Source organism: Mercurialis annua, linkage group LG5, assembly GCF_937616625.2.
Source record: "Mercurialis annua linkage group LG5, ddMerAnnu1.2, whole genome shotgun sequence".
Lineage (NCBI taxonomy): Eukaryota > Viridiplantae > Streptophyta > Magnoliopsida > Malpighiales > Euphorbiaceae > Mercurialis > Mercurialis annua.
Window position 1 is genome coordinate 33,338,924 of NC_065574.1, and position 6,234 is coordinate 33,345,157.

Sequence of the window (6,234 nt, forward strand, 5' to 3'; positions counted from 1 at the left end):
TCCAAAATCTTCTGTATATCAGTAAAATGATTTGTTTTAAGGGTTTTAAACTTAATAAATGTAAATAGCATTATGAACTCATATCAGTATATCTGACCCCGTTGTTTTCCTAATTTTTCCAGACTTATGATTTGAGAGAGTTGGTCGATCTCCAATTTCTTGATTCCTTCAGAGGTTCCTTTGTTTTAATAAATCTAATCAATTGTTTTATACTCTTAGACCGCAGTAGAACTAGTTAGTCATTTATGATTACTTTATACTTTGGTTTGTCGGTGCGGTCCGACTATTTTATATTGTTGATTGCATGATATACATTGGATATGGTCATTTATATAAGGCATATTGTTTAGTTTCTGGTTTTAGCCTAGCGTTTCAAATATTTAAGTTATTATTTAAGTAGTGATATAAACTGCTAGACTTAGGTTAGAGTCTCGGTTGCCCCTGAGAAGTGGTTTTCTTGCAAGTTTATATGTTGTATGATTATCCGCAAGGGTTGCTACGGGTTTTGGTACAACCATACCAATACCCTGGCGCCGGTTTCAAACCATGGTCATTTTGCATGTTATGTGTTTATTGCTTTAATGCATGTTAAGTTGTTGTTGTGTAATAGGATCTAGTGTGAAATTAGGATTAAAGTCTTGTCTTTTGAAACGTCATCTTTAATTTTCAAATTTTTTTACCTTCATCCATAGGAATGTTGAGTGTCGGTCTTATGTGTTACTGATACTTTACTTTGGAGTGTTTATTGCTTATACATTGGGTGATGTTTTATGGCCAGTTGTGCCTTTTACGGTGTTTACTTCGGGTGATGCTTTGTTGGCTATTGTGCTATATATGAGATATACTTTGGGTGATGTTTTGTGGAATGTTGTTCCTTATATGGTGTTTACTTCGGGTGATACTTTGTTGGCTGTTGTACCATATATGATGTTTACTTTGGGTGATTAGTTGTTGGCTTTTACGCCTTGGATGATTTTTATTGGATTGCTTTCACCTTTTTGGTGAGTACAGTTTGGTTTAGGCCGTAATTGTTTGTTGCCATATAAGTTGGCACATAAGAGGATATTTTAGGGTTGGCCTTGTTTTGCTTTTAAGGGATTCTTATGTTACATCTTTAAGCATGTTTTTTTGCTACACGTTGTTCGGTCACAAGTTGGGTTTATGGTTTTATTGATAAAATTATTTTGATTTGATTTGTATTTTGACACGAGAATCGGAAGAGAAGTATGGTTTTAATACTTTTTTAAAACAAAATGTGATATGGCTTTGATAATTTTAAAAATAATATTATTCAAATGATGGAATATGGCTTTGATAATTTATTATAACTTTTATGGTCTTACCATGTTTTGATTTGTGTACATTAGAGGTGTCTTTCGTTATATGCTTTGGTATATTATGTTTCGCGAGAGTATGCATTTCTCAGAATGGTTGTTTGTGACAAAGGGTTTTTTCACTTGAATTTTTGAATTGCTGTTTGATGCTTGGATTACGGTGAGCTCCTATATTTAAGAAAAGATTGAGATTTTATTTAAAGGCATTTCCGGATTTACAAATTTTTTGAGTATGTTTTATAAATGATTGTTTTGGGTTTGATATTGGTCACCCAAATTTTGGAGTTGAGGTGGGTAGTTGTAATGACTCGGCTAACTCGCTGGTTGTTTTGGATTGAGATACTTTGGAAATTTTTAAACAAATGATTTACAAAGGAGATTTTCCGGAAAACGAAAATTTTAAAACTGTGAGGCTCAACTAGAACTTGAAAACTTGTGTGGTTGACTTTATAATGCTAGTGCTTTTCATCAAGTTGGACGATGTGATGCAAGAATTGATGGTAAGTTTTTGTATAAGCATATGTGATGTATTATTTTCCTTGAGTTAATTTTCATCTTGTTTTGGAGTTCAATAGAGTTTGAATTATTATATTAGTAACATATGATTTGGTAGATTGAGAGTACGAAATTTGAAATGATAATTAGAGGCTATCGAGTGCACGTCTCACAGAGTGTAACGTCTAACAAATGTTTTATCGAGAAATTGTTTTCAAATGAAATTTGTGAAAGTATTTGAAATGTTTTTATCATGTAATTGTGCCCGGACATATCATGAACATGCATTTTGAATGTCACGAATAGAAAATTGCATTGAGCATTGACTATGTTCACTAAATAAAAGAGAAAATTAATAATTAATGCATGCATAATAATACATTCATCACGTGCATATAAATGATTAGAGTTGGATGCAACTCTTTGGGGATAAGAGGTATCATCACCCTGGCGCACAATTATGTAAAGTGGATTTTATCAATAAAGTGTTTTGAAAAAAATATTTTGAAACGAACTCGCGAGTCACTATGTGATAAATGTAATTATAAAGAGGATGGATATCAATTGGTTTTGAAATTTTTTCCGGAAGGTAGCTAGACAAATTCTCTGTGATGGTTGTGATGAATTAAGGACAGTTGCATTGTAGTTGTTGGTTTTATATTGTTAGAGTGTTTTTGTTTCATAATGTTAGAGAATATCTATTATTAAGATTTGAGGTCACATTTATTGGTGGAATAATTTTGGATGTTCGAATTATCTTAAACTTAAGTGTTAATCAATTTTGGGGTTTCGTTGTTATAAGTGTAAGTTGTATACTAATGGGATGATTGAAGGAATCATTGTAATTGAAATTGTTTGTTATAATCTAGAGATTTTGTTACCATGAGGTAAGTTCATTTTTTCTTTTGAATAACGGTGTGAGTTTTTGTGTTTTATAATTTGCAAAGTTAATTGTATTATATAGTGTGGTTTTTGTAAGAACTAGAATTTGATCTTCAGGATTGTTCTTGAACTTTGATGACATGGGTTTCGAAATTTTTAAGATTCAAGCTAGTTTTGGAAACCAACTTCGTTGGATAATTTTTTATTGTTCACAATTGTGTTGATGGAGTGGTCATTGGAGCACCAAGTTGTTAGAATCAGAATTTTGCGCAATATGTGTGTTGTGACCGCTTAAACTTCCAATCAGTTTCTTATTTAAAAGGCCTAATTACATAAAAACCACCCATCTTGTAACTTTTTTTCATTTATACCATGACCTAGGAAAAGTTTCAATTGTACCCTATTTTCAATTTTTATGTTTTATTTGTACCCTAAAATTAAAAGTTTTGATAATTTAAATAATTTTAGGATGAAAATATTAAAAACAAGATACATAAATGATTAACATTAACCTTTTATCAGAATATAGGTTAAAAATGAAGGACTAATTTAAACTCTTTTTCCATAGGAAATAGGTCAATTCAACTCATTAGGGTAGAGATGAAATATAAAAATCGAAAATAGGGTATAATTGAAAATTTTCCTAGGTCATTGTATAAATCAAAAAAAAGTTACAAAGTGGGTGACTTTTAAGTAATTAAGCCTATTTAAAATTCGAGGTCGAAATTTTCTTAGGTTTGGGAGAATGTAATACCCAATATATTTTCGGCGTGTTTTGTCTTGTGTTGACTTTCTCTAGGTGGAAATTTTGATTAGAGTTATCATTGAAAGAGATTCGAGGTTTGTTCTTATTTATCCTAAGTATTTCAGTCGAGCTTTATATCGAGATTCGAGGTTCATTCTTGTTTATCCTAAGTATTTCAGTCGAACTTTATGTGGGAGAGTTTGTATTCCTTCGTTTGGTTTAACCTAGAAAGGGCGTTATCGTTTTATGTTAAGTGGAAGTTAGCATTAAGACTTTTATGACCTTGTAAGATTGTTCGGTTTATGAAAGACGTGATTTTTAGTTATCGTTCAAGGAACAACATGTTGAGTTTTTTTTATTATGCAAGTGCGTAGGTCGTTAAGCACGGAATTCATATGGTTACAGTTTGGGTTAATTACTTGGGAGACAGAGTTCATTATGCAGAATTGTTATAATTGCTTTCCTTGATTACTTTGGGTGTCATATTATGTGTTTTCACGTTTGTTACGTGTGTTTTTGTTCAGACAACATATAGTTGTATCATATGTTTTACGTGGGTTGTGTTACGTTGAATTCGAGGACGAACTTTATATAAGTTGGGGATAGTGTAATATCCCGTGTTTTTCCGTCATGGCCTTGTTGTGTTTTCGTCTTAGTTTCGGATTGTTAATGGTGAACTTAGCAAGTGTGATACTATGTTTGGGGTTTGAGTTGTATCATGTATGGGTCGCATGTGTCGTGTGATCTTCGATGGCGATTTGATTTGTATCAGGTTTATATTCGATAATGTGTTCGTTTGCCTTCTGAATCTGACATATCTTGATAAAACATCCCAATTGCACCGTTGGATCGGGCTCATTTTTGAATATGTTGTTCACGAGAAAGAGTTCACCGTTCAATCAGAATCGAAACGCGTCAGAGGGCGCGTTAGGCCATCTTGTCTCGCAGCACGCCCCAGGGTGTTTTGTGCCTTGTGAAAAGGTACGACGGTAGGCGCGTTGGGCTATCGCTCCTCACAATGCGCCTGTCGTGTTTTTTCACTTTGGGGCCTATAAATAGAACGAGTAACAAATAATGTTTTGATTTTGAAAGGTATCAAGTATTCGCATATGGTGTTTTAGTTTTACATATCATCGCCGAGACATAAACATAATGAGTAACGAGTGACAAGCATTGATGAATTGTAATACAGGGACTAAACGGGAAATATGGAAAAAGTTTAGGGACCAAAACGTGCTTTTAAAAATAGTTTTTATTTTGGTCGAATGAGTTGCAAGGCAACAGATATATACGATGATTATTCAAGGTGTGACGGGAGCGACCTTACCAGCAGCAATGCACTAGATCTCATCAGAACTCTGAAGTCAAACATGCTTGGGCGAGAGCAGTACTAGGATGGGTGACCTCCTGGGAAGTCCTCGTGTTGCACCCCTCTTTTGAATTTTTGCGGTCGGTGCCTTCATTTTTTTATTTTTATTATCATCGCCGAGACATAAACAGAACGAGTGACAAGCACCGATGAATTACAATGCAGGGACTAAACAGGAAATACGGAAAACGTTCAGGGACCAAAACATACTTTTAAAGATTGTTTTTATTTTAGTCGAATGAATTGTAAGGCAGCAGATATATACTATAATCGTGCACGGTGTGACGGGTGCGATCATATCAGCACTAATGCATCGGATCCCATCAGAACTTTTAAAACTTTACAAATAAATCCAGACGTTGAAAACGTTACAAAACAATTCCAAACATTTACAAATGTTACGAAATAAAATCAAATGTTTCACCTTTTTTATCAATTTAAGCCAAATACAAACATTACGACACAAATCCAAACATTTCACCTTTTTAGCGATTTTAGCCAAACATTTAAAACGTTACAAAACCAATCCAAACGTTTAAAACGTTACGAAACAAAACTAAACGTTTCGCCTTTTAGGGAATTTAAGCCAAACGTTCATAAATATTACGAAACAAATCCAAACGTTTCACCTTTTTAGCGATTTAAGCCAAACGTTTACAAACCTTACGAAAGAAATCCAAACGTTTCACCTTTTTAGCAATTTGAGCCAAACCTCTAAAATGTTACGAAACTAATCCAAACGTTTAAAATGTCACGGAACAAATCCAAACGTTTCACCTTTTTAGCGATTTAAGACAAACATTTACAAACGTTACGAAACAAATCCAAACGTTTCCCTTTTTTCGCAATTTAAGGCAAAAGTTTAAAACTTTACAAAACCAATCCGAACGTTTAAAATGTTAGGAAACAAATCCAAACGTTTCACCTTTTTAGCGATTTAAGTCAAACATTTACAAACGTCAAGAAACAAAACCAAACGTTTAACCTTTTTAGCGAATTAAGCCAAATGTTAAAAACGTTACGAAACCAATCCAAACGTTTAAAACGTTACAAAACAAATCCAAACGTCTCACCTTTTTAGCGATTTAATCCAAACATTAAAAAAGTGACAAAACCAATCCAAATGTTTCACATTTTTAGCGATTTAAGCCAAACGTTTACAAACAATACAAAGCCAAAAATGTTACGAAACAATTCCAAACGTTTAGAATTTTTAGCGATTTAAGCCAAACGTTTACAAACGTTACGAAACAAATTCAAACGTTTCACCTTTTTAGCAATTTATGCCAAACGTTTAAAACATTAAAAAACCAATCCAAACGTTTACAAATGTTACAAAACTGTCACGACCCGAATTCCACCCTAATCCAAGTCACGACCGGCGCTAGGGAATGGGAATGGTTGTTCCG

General features: G+C 33.4%; 1 non-coding gene across 1 annotated transcript; it reads left to right on the forward strand.

The window, feature by feature from the left end:
• Positions 1-4,769: 4,769 nt before the first annotated feature.
• LOC126685092 (5S ribosomal RNA) lies at positions 4,770-4,888 on the forward strand. The gene has a single exon (XR_007643245.1). It is a non-coding gene; the product is annotated as a 5S ribosomal RNA (ribosomal RNA).
• Positions 4,889-6,234: the final 1,346 nt, after the last annotated feature.